The 12,094-nt window shown below is 41.0% G+C and overlaps 1 protein-coding gene across 12 annotated transcripts in view; it reads left to right on the top strand.

Moving 5' to 3' along the window:
* The first annotated feature begins 674 nt into the window (after nt 1–674).
* ADGRL2 (adhesion G protein-coupled receptor L2) overlaps nt 675–12,094 on the top strand; it is a 200,173-nt gene continuing 188,753 nt past the window's right edge. For 10 of the 12 annotated variants that reach the window (XM_067538586.1, XM_067538588.1, XM_067538587.1 and 7 more), the window contains exon 1: nt 675–1,570. The gene's annotated coding sequence lies outside the window, so the exon portion shown is untranslated. Of the gene's footprint in view, nt 1,571–2,481; nt 3,099–12,094 lie in introns of those variants that run through there. The other 2 variants (XM_067538589.1, XM_067538585.1) reach the window with 2 other exon arrangements.

Raw genomic sequence — 12,094 nt, 5'->3', positions numbered from 1 at the left:
CCGGGGCCTGACGCTCGCGGCTGCCCCTTTTGCAAACGTGCCTGGGAAACAAACATCCAACCCTGAATGATAAAGTCAAGGAGAAAGTGCTGAGGGGGCGCCCGCCCGCAGCGTCGCGCTCCGCTTGAGGGAAGCCCCCACCGGGCAAGGGCGTCGGAGGAGAGGCCGAAGGGGAGCAAGCCCGGGTTCAGACAGAGCGAGCCAGCAAGGGCCAGCCCGCATCGTTCGCTTCGCGCTGGCTTCCCTTCCGCCGCGGCGCGCGCGGGCCCTGTGCAGCCTGCCCGGCCGGGACAAACCTTGCAGCAGCTCCATTGGCCGAGAGCGCTGCTGCCAAAACGGGCTGAACAGCTCAAGCCAAGCGCCCCCTTTTCTCCAGCCTCCTACCCCCCCTCTCCCCCGCCCCCCAAGCCGGGCAGCGGCCGGCGGCTGCAGCAGCCAGCTGCTCAAATGGAGTGGAAAATGGCCAGGGGTGGCATATCGCGCCATAGATTATCTGCTTCACGTTTTGTATTTAGCTGCCTCTAATCTGCTTTCATTTGCCTGAGCCCCTAGCTGGGGGTGGGGGAGAGATTCTGTCCTTCGCTGCCGGTACTCTACGCGCTAATGTTTATATGATTAGCTCGGCTGTCTGCCTGAGCCCAGGGTGGGGAGGAGGGAGAGGGGGGTGGAGATTGGAGGAGGAGGAGGAGGCTGGAGGTGACTCCAGTTCAGAGCTAGTGGAGAGTCTGTGTCAGGATTTAGCGGTCCCCAGTCACACACACGGAGGTGCATGAGCGAAAGGGAGCTTGCAATCCAATTCATTGGGATTGTGTGTGCGTGTGTTGTGTTTTTTTCTCTCCCCCCCCCCCCCATCGCTCTTAGTGTGTTACTAGCCCAGCGCTTGGTTCCTGGGCTCCAGCCGTTCACGGGACAAGCCAGCAGCGGCGAGAGGAAGATGAGAAACATGAGGAGGGGCTGGAACTGTATCATGCCCGAGGCCAGAATGTCATCCAGGGAGATGTAAATTAGGTCGATGCGAACGACAGAGACACAGAGGAGGGGAGGGGGGTTTTGCATTGCAAAATCTGAGTTGGTCCTCGCTGCTCCTGCCGCTGGCATCGCCTTTATTTCCCTTCCCGTGATTGTTGGTGCATAGAAAGGACTCCAAGGCTGGTCGCATACACCGGGCTTTGCAGCGGCCACCCCTTTGATTTATTATTTATTTATTTATTTGTTTTTTCCCCGTCGGAGAGCCTGGCTATTGTAGACCTTGCCGGCGGAGCGGGGTGTTGGAAACTGCAGGAAAATGTTGACTTAGCCCTGGCGAAGCCTACCGGCCGGCTGCTCAAAGAAGGAGAAACCGCCTTGCGTGTGTTGTCCCAGCTCAGCGAGCTGCAGAGCCAGCTGCCTCCCTCCCTGCCCAGCCCAGCCTTCTGCTGCCCGGTCCCCGTTGCGCCTCCTGAACTAACTCATCTGCCCCTCTTACCTCCCCCCGCACCACCACCTTGTGTTCGGAGGGGGCCCGGCTCACTGCTCTGCTCCGAGGTGAGGAAGAGAACCTGACCCGGCGTCGGTGCCAGAGCGGATCGAGGTAAGAAGAGCTCCGTGCAACAATCTTGCTGCTGCTGCTCCTCCTCCTCCTGTTCCCAGGACCTGTTTGCTACTTGCGTCGCTGCTTCCCTCTTGAGCCGTTTGCAAAAAGGGGATTGGGGGGGAAGAGTTGGCTTCTTTGCTGATACCAAAGGCCGCCCCCCCCCTTCTCCCTTGGGGTATTCCCAGTGAACCACCCCAGTAAACTGGTGGCGGCGGCGAAGAAAGGAACAGGCCCCCACCCCGCCTGCAAACTGCAGCCTGTTCTTTCACGCCATCACCATTTACTAATGGCCCGCGCCGGTTAAATCCAAGTGGGGGGGAGGGACAGACCGAGCGAGCAGAGGGGACAAGCAGAGGTGGGCCGGGGAGGTAGGGGCCAGGGCCGGCAGCAGGAGCACTGCATGCTGCCTCTTGGGAAGGCACGAAAATGGAGCCAGATGTGAACTAGGGCGGCCGATCATGGCAACAATTAGAGGCAGCCTCCGGGGCGGTGGGCCGGAGGGGACGCCGAGGCGGCCGGCGTCTTGCAGGGCGCGCGCGCGCTGGGGAACGAGGAGTGGGTCCCTGGCAGGGCAGGCGTGTGGAGGAGCCTCTCGAGTGTGGGGTCCCGGGGAGTCGGGGCGGCCACAGGCTGTGGGGAGCGGGGAGCCGGTGCTGTCGGCTCCTGGGCAGCCCGGACTGGTGGAGCGGTACCTGGGGCGGGCCGCGGTGGGAGAGCAGAGAGGAACCCGGGCTGTGGTTGGGCAGACTGCGAGCTCCCGGCCTCTCGCTCTGACTCGTACTGGGGAGGTGGGGGGTGGTGCATCGGCCTGTCCGACATGGTAGCTCGGGGTCCAAGCGGAGCCTTGGCCCGTGCGAAGGCAGAGCTGGAGGAGGCTGCACCTCCCCCTTGCAATGGAACAAGTCACTCCCGGGGAGCCTCGACCTCCTCCCACCCCTTCAGCTTTCACCTTCCCTCCCAGCGCTCTGCCAGCGGCCGAGGTCCCTAGTGAGGGAGGGCTCTGGTCTCAGAGCTGGGGAAGGCTGTCTCCTGCCAGGCACCCTCGAAAAGGGACCAGGCTGCCCGGCTCTAAGTAACAGCTGGAGCCATATGGTTCCCGTTACCGGCGCGAGACAGCCTGTTCTCTTCTCTTTCTTTGCTCTGATCCAACATTCTTTCCTGTGTATTGAGCCAGCAAGTCTCCTTCTCTCCCCTCCCTCCCTGGGTTCCGAGGAGTATCTTGACGAGGGTAGTTCATTCATTTCTCTGTGTGTGTGTGTGTGTGTAGAGCAGGCCCCACGAAGTCTGTTCTCTGCCGAGCTCGAGTTGCGCAATGAAGAAAGTTGCATCCGTTTAGTAAATAATTACCTGTTGCGGATTTATTTTAACTAAATCAGCTTCATGAAGAGCCAGTCCACCCAGCCGCGCGTGTACAGGGGAAGTGGCTGGCAGCTAGAAATGATAATCCTTCCCAGTTGTGGAATAAGGAGGGTTTTTTTTATTTTCACATGTAGAAAGCTGGGGCCATCTGCAGACAGAAAACAAAGTAAGTGTGTCACGGGGCACCTTTTAGTGTGTCTGGGTTTAACAAAAACAGCATCCAGTTATAAATCTAAATTAGTGGTGGTGGGGTTTGGACGTAGTTGATTTGTCAAAAAGTAAAGATATCTAACTGGTGTTCAGGTGTATGTTTTTCTTTGCATAGAAATGTTCTTGTGCACGATAAAGAATTCTGCAGAACAAATGTTCTGTTGTTTGGTTTCTTCAGACACTCTGATTCCGTCCTTTTGTTGCTTGTCACTAAAAGAGGTGCCATTTCACATCATTCTGCACAAATTGTTTGAATTAATGCAAGTGTGAATTCTTACCGTTTGAAGGGGGCTATTAGCATATCAAAGGTTTCTTAGCTCCAGCTCAATTGAGAAAATTTCAGCTTGTCTTCCATTTGCTTCCAAGCAGAGACCCAAAGGGCAGTGGGAATTGTAAAGGGATAAAATGGGGAGGTGGATTTGGGTTATGTTTCTGAACTTTTACTGTTTTATAATTATGTGAGTGAAAAACGTCTGTTTGCTGCAGAGCCCTTGCAAATGGTCAGACAATTATTTTCTTTTGGTTAATGGTGTGTTCAAGAAAAAGAGTGACCTTTTATGACAACCACAGTGGCATTGCTTCTGGTATCTCCTGTCTGTTAGTGGGCTTTAGAAAGCCTTTTTTACTGGACTCATGCTTTGGATATGGCCTACACATTATGGCATTAGGGGGTCTGAATAGGAAAGAACTTCTAATTACTTCAGGGGAAAAAAATGGAATCTTGAAATAAAAGACCACTCCAATCCAGACCTTTGAAGTAAGCATACTTTTCTCCTTAATATGTAGACTAGGATAATAGACAATCTTTCATATGGAGTTTAAAATTTTTTTTAAACAACTATTAGCCATGTCCTTCGATTTCATTTTTATTATAAGTAAATGTTTAACGTAAAAAATAATAAAAACTTCTTGTAATCTGATTTAATGGGTTAAATATGGGGTAGTAAGAGCAAAGTATTATATTTTGCTGTTAATGTTAGCAATGTAATAAATATTCTTAAAATAGGTGTGGCAAGGCCTGTGTCAGTCTTGTAGTAGAATATTTACCATTATGTTTTAAATTGGTTTACGTAACTCAGATTTACACAATTTTTGATTCATTAGGTTCTGTTGTTTTCCTGTGTTTGCAAAGAGCTATGGTTCAATCTACCCTTTCATTATCTTAAAAAATCAATATTCATAATCCAGCAAACCAAGCCAAGCAAAATGCAGTTATCCTTCAATAAGTTGGGCCCTTTTCCAGAGAGTAGATGGTTCTTGGGGACTGCATTCTGGTCTGTCTCTTATCTTTGGCAAAAAATAACTGTACATCTCCAAGAAACATAACCCAAATCTTAAGCTGAATAAAATAGTGTCTCTTTTGTATATCTTTTTTTAAAAAGTGGTTTTGAATGCTTTGTAAGTTAATGGGTTCTCTACACATTATAGTGTAGGGAATATGATATGCCTTTGTTATAAGAGGTATTCTTTACTAACGTTCAGAAGAGTTCCTTTTACTATAATAAAGAAACCGAGCTTCATGGTATAACAGTCCTGAAGAAAACTTTAGTTAATTACGTAGTTTATTTAGACTTCTATTATCCTTAAATGGACAACATTTCAGTATTGTAGATAGATGCATTTTAGTGGTCTAAAATTGTGTGTCATTACTTTGAAGTAATTTTCAGCAGTTTATTTACCTAATGCCTTTAGCTGTCTAAAGTAGTACCTTTTGGTGGTATAAAAGGAACATATTGATGTAATTGCCAGTATTGCACTTAAGTTGCTGTTAACTAGTCTGCTTTGAATGTGGAGTGCTATAAAGAAAGCGCATTATCCTTTGCGCTATTCGGGATAATCTAAAAATTATCTTGAAAATGTTGCACTTCAGTTTATGTGATGGTGATCCCAAATTTGACAAATCTCTAAATGTATAAAATGCAGTGGAAGAAAGATTTTTCAACATTCAGATGACAAAATTGAACCACTTAGAGGAAAAATTAATGTGCTGCAGCAGTACTTCAGCTGCCATTTTCAATCACTGTGGGTTTCTATGTGTTGGCAACAGAAAAAGAACATAGACATTCAGATAGTTCAGGAAGCTGGTGGTTGGGGAAATCAGGATATTGAATCATGTGGGGGTGGAACAAACCAATTACTTCTGGTTTTGACTTGAGAATGTCCAATAAACATTTTTTTTTGGCTTCTGGCTCCCCTGCTCATTAATAGACCAACATCAAAGCAGGCAACCAAACTTCCAAATGTTATAAAAACTAATGTAAAGATACAGATCTTACATGTAGTCTTGCAAGTCTTAAATTAAGACAAGCAGTTGGAGTTTTTATTGCAGCAATTTTCACAATCAGCAGAGACATTAACACCAGGCTTCTGGGTGTTTCCTTCCTTGCAATGAGCAAGAGGAGAGCTTTAAAAATCAAAGTTTGTTTAGTAGTTAGTTCTTATTTGATCACTTCAGACGCTTTCTTCATGTTTTATTTCTCATAGCTTTTAATGCTTTAAATGGGGATGGGGGGTTATTCAGAGGCTATTTCTTTGATAAAAAATACTTTATTGAAATTAAAATAATCACAGTGACAATAGTTTAAAAGTTTGTGCAGTATTTGTGTTTTTAATGATGCAGACTAAACATGAGATTTTTTCTGAAAAATGTGATAGTTCAAAGTGAATCTATTTGACTAATATTAAATCTTTTTTTAATAGAGTAATCAAATGAAGAATTTACTGTACTGTTTGGTAAATACATTGTAATTATTTGGTGGGTTATAATTTCACTTTTAGAAAAGTAAGGACCTATTTGCAGTAGATTTTGCCTAAATACAAGTTGGAAAAACATTTTTATTTTAATAAGTTTAGCATAAGTTGGCACTAACAACTGTGTGCATCCAAAACAGGGAGATTTACTAATTAAGAAACAGTCAGAGATGGAAGCAAAAAGATGATCATAGGTTTTTGCTCGCACCACTTCCATTTAGCATGTTGACTTTTATACTGAAAAATTTTGTAGATTTCTTCTAAACAGCCCTTGCTGAATTTAGTCTAGTTCCTGGTAAAGATAATTTTACCAATAAGCCATAGACCAGTGGGTCTCAACCTTTCCAGACTATTGTACCTCTTTCAGGAGCCTGATTTGGCTTGCGTACCCAAAGGTTCACTTCCCTTAAAAGCTACTTGCTTACAAAATCAGACATAAAAATACAGAAGTGTTGCAGCACTGAAAATTGCATACTTTTTTCATTTTTGTCTATATGACATTTTAGTTTGCACTAACTTCGCTAGTGGTTTTTTTGTGTATTCTGCTGTAAGACGAGGCAAGTATCTAGGTGAATTGATGTACCCCCTGGAAGACCTCCTCATACGCCAGGGATATATGTGTTCCTGGTTGAGAACCACTGCCCTAGACAATATTTTTAGATTTTAAAACTTTGCAGTATATCTTCCTGAGCCGTCATATTTTCCATTGGGAAAGTCCATGAGGATGACAGATAAAACATGAACTTGAAGTAGCTATTAATGATTTTACCAGGTGAAGTGCAAGAGAAGAAGTTAAACTGTGTCTGGCATATAATTGAAATCATATTCATGCACAGATAGACAAGCAGTCAGTTATAAAGCAGCATACATTATAGCAAACTTTAGTGAAATTATAATCAATCATGTTACTTAGATACGCCATGTTCAACAGAAATGTTTTTTAAGCATGTGAAAAGGAGGCTTGAAATCGCACAATAATCTTCTACTCAAGTATTTATGTGCAGCTTTAATGTGTTTTTCCCCCCAAATTCTTGAATTTGAAAAAACTAAAAAATTGTAAACTATCATTCTATTGCAATTGGACATCGAGAACTGGAAAAGCAAAAGGCTGTTTTAAGACTACTCTCAGTACTCTTAAACAATGCCATTTAATATATAAATAGGTTTCAAAGATAAGTTCATTTGGTTTCTAACAGTTCTTAAAATAAGAGTAATTGGTGGTTCTGTAGGGATATGTATAGCTTGTGGTATTATTTCAATGCATCTATAGGCAGAGAGTACATTCAGTCTTTATTTAATGAACACACTTATTTCAATCTGAGCTGTGTCCAGTAAAAAGATTAATTCAGAGTTGTCAGTTTTAAAGCCCCACTCAATAACTATATTTTCTTGAAGCTCAACTCTTTGACCTGTCAGTGTGTGAAATACAGGTTCCAGCATTTTGGGTTTGAGGAGTATATGCCGCTTGCTTGCTAGTGATTTAAGTTGTAAAAATGCATTGCCTAATAAGTGTTACAACCAATATAGCCATCTTACAATACAACTGATAATTTAAAACCAGTAACTGGTTCTTAAAGAAAAGGGCCCTTGATCAGATTCTGAATTATAGCATAGCCCAGGTTATGGCTCATTATCTTCAATTGAGTATTTTATGGGACTTCGAAGAAATATATAATTTGCATGTGTCGTGATTTTTCTTGTTTGATTTTCATCAGTCATTATTGCTACGATTCAACTTACACAAGCCTGTTATTTACCAAAAATTGTTTAGAAAGGCATAATAATCAAGAGCACTGGAGACTGACTGAAGCAAACACAATGCTTAACACCTGCAGGTAAAGTGCAGCCTACAGCAAAACGCTATTGATTGCTTTTGTGGCACAAAGCAAGCTTAACTACAACTTTTTTAATTACAACAAAAATGCAATTTTATGAAGTAATATACTTTATCTTTTTAGACGATTTTGTGTGTTGTGTGCTGATAAGTAAAATCCCAAACACAGTAGTATGATTTTTTTTCAATTACCAGAGTAGCTAAGGAGGATGGGGTGGGGAAATTAGATTAATTTGCTTAATATGAACTTGCCAGCAGTGTCTAAATTGCTTAATATTATAAAACATTACCATATTTCATATACAGTAAGAATATTGACTACATATATATAATCTGTTATTTGGCTGGTTCATTGTACCATGTAAGCATTTATATTTTTATTCCTATAATAGCATTTGCAGATAAGTCGAAAGTCTAACAATAACTTTACAAAAGAGATGGAATAATTCTGCCCTCTAAAATAAATTATTTATTTTAGATATGTGATCACAACTAGTTATTTCTCCTGTCTAGCCTGTTGTCTGCTAAGGTATTTACAGACATTTCAGACTGAAAGGCAAGAGATAAAATTGTAATTTCAGTGGCCCCAATGGTGTCCATGTTCTTGTCTGTATTGTAAAAAGTCTTTGCTCATCACCTCCAGAATAATAAAAAAAGCATTATTGCTTTTTAATATAAAATGTTTTTTGTGGAGTCTTTAAGATTGACGTTAGCATTTTGTCTTTAGTCCTTATAAGAATTCCAGTTCATAGTTTACATGTATCTGCAAAATCTGTTGAAGTCTAGACTTCCTAGGATTTAACCCGGCACCTGCTGGACTGCTCTTGCTTCATTCAGCCACCAAGCTGATTTTGCTACAAGAACAGGCAACATGACAAGTTAGAACCAGTGGGCCATTTGTAGGTCATAAAGTTAGTTTACTGGAATTTCTGAGGAAACTTGTAAAAAAAAAAGAGAGGACAGATGTCACTATGAATAGAGATGTTTTAATCAGACTTCTGCCTTAGGGTAAAATTTAGGTGTATTTTAAGCAGGATGTAATGTCTCCCTCTACAGAGAACAGTATTAATTACAGTGTGGTAAGGAAATGTGTGTTGAGGAAAATGGGGCCTTTCTTGGTCTTGTCATTGATTTTTCTAATCTGTGAGGAGTACATTATAAATACTAAAATTCACACAAAGGGATTAAGCCTCAGTCTCTGTATTTCAGTACTGAAAGCAGTTACCTTCAAATAACTCTGTTTAAAAGCAATAAACCTTTTCCAGGGGCCTCTTTAGTGATGTGAAGTTTAAAATATTTTGTGTTCTTTTTAAAGTAATGCAGTGGTGCAAAATATATCATTTTATTTTAAAAGCAATTTTAAAACAGATGTAGCACCAACAAATTTTTCTTTTGCCCAAATTGTCATGTGGGAAAAGAATGGGGACAGAGTTGCAGGGAACAACACCAGGGGACTTTGCACTGATTACTGGTGTGTTTTTTTTTTTTCCCCCTAAGTGTTGCATTTTGATTGTTACGTGTCCTGATTAGCTATAAATGCTTAGCTAAAGAATAAGCCAAAATAGTAGTTGTTTTAAGAATTTGTCTATCACAAGGACTACATTTTAGATCCTAATTTCTAATGCTGTACAAAGTAAAAAATGTTTAATATTTTGATACTGAATTTAGTGAGGGATTGTATTAACATCATTCTTAGTAAAGAAGAGAAATAAGGAAAGGTGTTCTGTTATCTAATGGCTATTGTTGGTTTTTAAAGGAAAGGGTAATTTAATGTTCTGCCTTATCAAAAGCTGTACAAATTTTTTAATAAAAAATTATCCATTTATTTATGGATATGTTTTTAACTCTTTTTCTGGTATTGCCAATTCAGTGTCAAAGTAACTCCGTGTGTGAGAGCTGTGTTTTAAAAACTATGCTACTTATATATTTATTTGGTTGCTTCTAGATGTGATAAAATACTCAGACTCTAATTTAGACAGGTTTCTTTCTTTGTTCCCCCTTTTGGCATTTTCATATCCATCAATGCCTCAAACTGGTTATTGCTCTGAATCTAGATGACAGAATAATCTAACTCTATTACAGTCAAAAATCGTTTCGGGTGGGATGACTTACAGTACCTTGTTTGAGACTCTGAAACTTACCGTGCAAGCACTGATTGCAACGTGCTACCTTTTCTATCATTCTTTTTTCAGATGCTATAAATATAGAATGTAATATGGCATAACACTGACCTCTCCTCCATTTTGAGCAATGGTTAATATCAGTTCTGAATAAAATTAATTTTTTAAAAAATGCAATAACTATTTCAATAGTTGATTTTGCATTTCAGAAGATGATAGGTCTAGTTTCTTTGCTTAGCTCATGACTCCAGTTCACATGACAGAACACGATCATGTTGAACTGACTAAGTCATTGTTTTACCCATTTTTACTGTACTGTAACTTTGGAAACTTTTTCTGTTTGAACTCATTGAATGGCAAGGTTTAAGTTCAGAACACAAGATGACAACTCTTTGGTTTGAACAGATAATATGGCTTCTAAAAGATCTGTTCTCAAGTATTTTGTTTGGTAGGTTTTACATTTAGACATCAGAAGATTGAGGTTTAAGTCTACAGATGTGACTGATTTCAATGTAGCTGAAGTATTCCTTATAGGTAGATTGGCATTCTACTTCTCACTTATACTGGCAATATCTAGGGTAAGTGGATTTATACTGAAATCATTGGAGCTATGCTAATGTAAAACTGATGTGAGAGGAGTATTAATGTTTTGGTGTATTAATGGCCAGGCCAGAGAAATTGAGAAAAGGGAGGGGATAGAAATAACAATATATTAATCTAGATGTTTCAGGGAGGAGTTGGGGAGAACAAAAGAGCTGTTTCTATTCACAGGAATTTTAAAGAAATAACTTAGAGAGAGAGAGAACCAAATATCCTTTTCCCCTACAAACCATAATCTTTTCAAATACTTGCAGGGATCCTCATTCTGCTGAGATGCTCCTTATCCCTCCACACACTTTGCTTTCTTTTCTCCATTTTAGGAGTTACATACTAGTACCTGATGATGACAGGTTATGAATCCAGTCACTAAACACTTCCATGCAGCAGGAGAGATCTCAACATGTGCCAGCCATTGTTCAGAAGTCCGTATCCAAAATTTTCCCTGTTTTTTGTCCTGTTACCACTATACCCTTACTAGAATATATAAATATGTTTTCTCTCAGATTATTTTCTCTGATTTTTAATGTAAGTTGATGTTGAAAGTGTTACAGGCTATATTTTAGTTTATTTTTTAGAGAGGACGGATTGTCCAGTGATTAGTGCCCTAGCCTAAGACTTGAAAGGCCTGGTTTTGCTTCCCTGCTCCACCACAGACTTCTTGTGTGACCGTGGACAAGTCACTTAGCCTCTTTGTGCCTCAGTCCCCCATCGGTAAAAATGAGGGTAATAGCACTGCATTACCTCACAGAGGAGATGTGAGGATAAATACATTAAAGTTTGTGGAGTGCTTCAAGATTTATTGTAAAGGAGTGCTTTGAAAGAGGTAGGTATTTTTTCCAGCGAGAGCAGTTCATGTAGGGCCAAATCCCTCATCTGATTCACGAGTAGTCCTCTTGATTTAAATGTCACAACTTGCAGGATTTGGTACTTAAAAGAAAGATAGCCTTACTCACTCTCGCTAATGTATTTTCTAATGTGGAAGGAAAGAATTAATGTTGCTGACACACTTAGGTCTTTCTAGTTGTTTGAGACTCAGTGCCGGAGGTTAGACAGGACAATTGCTTAATTTTGGTCTGCTTAATATTTATAGTTTCATTCATTGAGGATTTTTCATTTATGTTGAAACTATTTTATCAAGAAAGTTCATGTTACATCTGCTATGAAGAATAAAATAAAGACACTTCAAATGAAGGAAAATGCTGATAGGTTGCTTTTTATTAGCCTTCCATTCTTCAATTGAATGAAAACTGGTTATAAAAACAAGATGGTTGCTTCCATAAATATATAGACTTGATTTTTTTAAATGCTTGAGCAAAACTTAACATGTCTGTGTTCAACCTAATTGATTCTAAACTTGGGGGAGAAATGTAGCCCAAAGTGGCATGGGGTCTTCAGCAGTAAATACAACCACAATGCTGCTGTTTGTTTTTAAGTTAGGGAGATACAGCAGATAAGCTGGATGTGTTATGTTGTCTTGTTTTGGATGGTCTGTCATTTTAGGTTAGTTTTGTGTAAACAGAACAGTGTTTTTCCTTACCCTGAAAGCATTTAGGTGACTTTGAAAAAGAAGTCTGTGTATCTTGGTTATTAAGGACTAAAGCTGTACACATAAGGTACACACAAGGGTCAGAATAGTCTTGTAGAGCC

Source organism: Emydura macquarii, unplaced genomic scaffold (genome assembly GCF_026122565.2).
Source record: "Emydura macquarii macquarii isolate MOO-44397 ecotype Brisbane River unplaced genomic scaffold, CSIRO-AGI_Emac_v2 contig_480, whole genome shotgun sequence".
NCBI lineage: Eukaryota > Metazoa > Chordata > Testudines > Chelidae > Emydura > Emydura macquarii.
The sequence above is the reverse complement of the archived record's forward strand: the minus strand, read 5'-3'. Positions and strand labels throughout refer to the sequence as shown.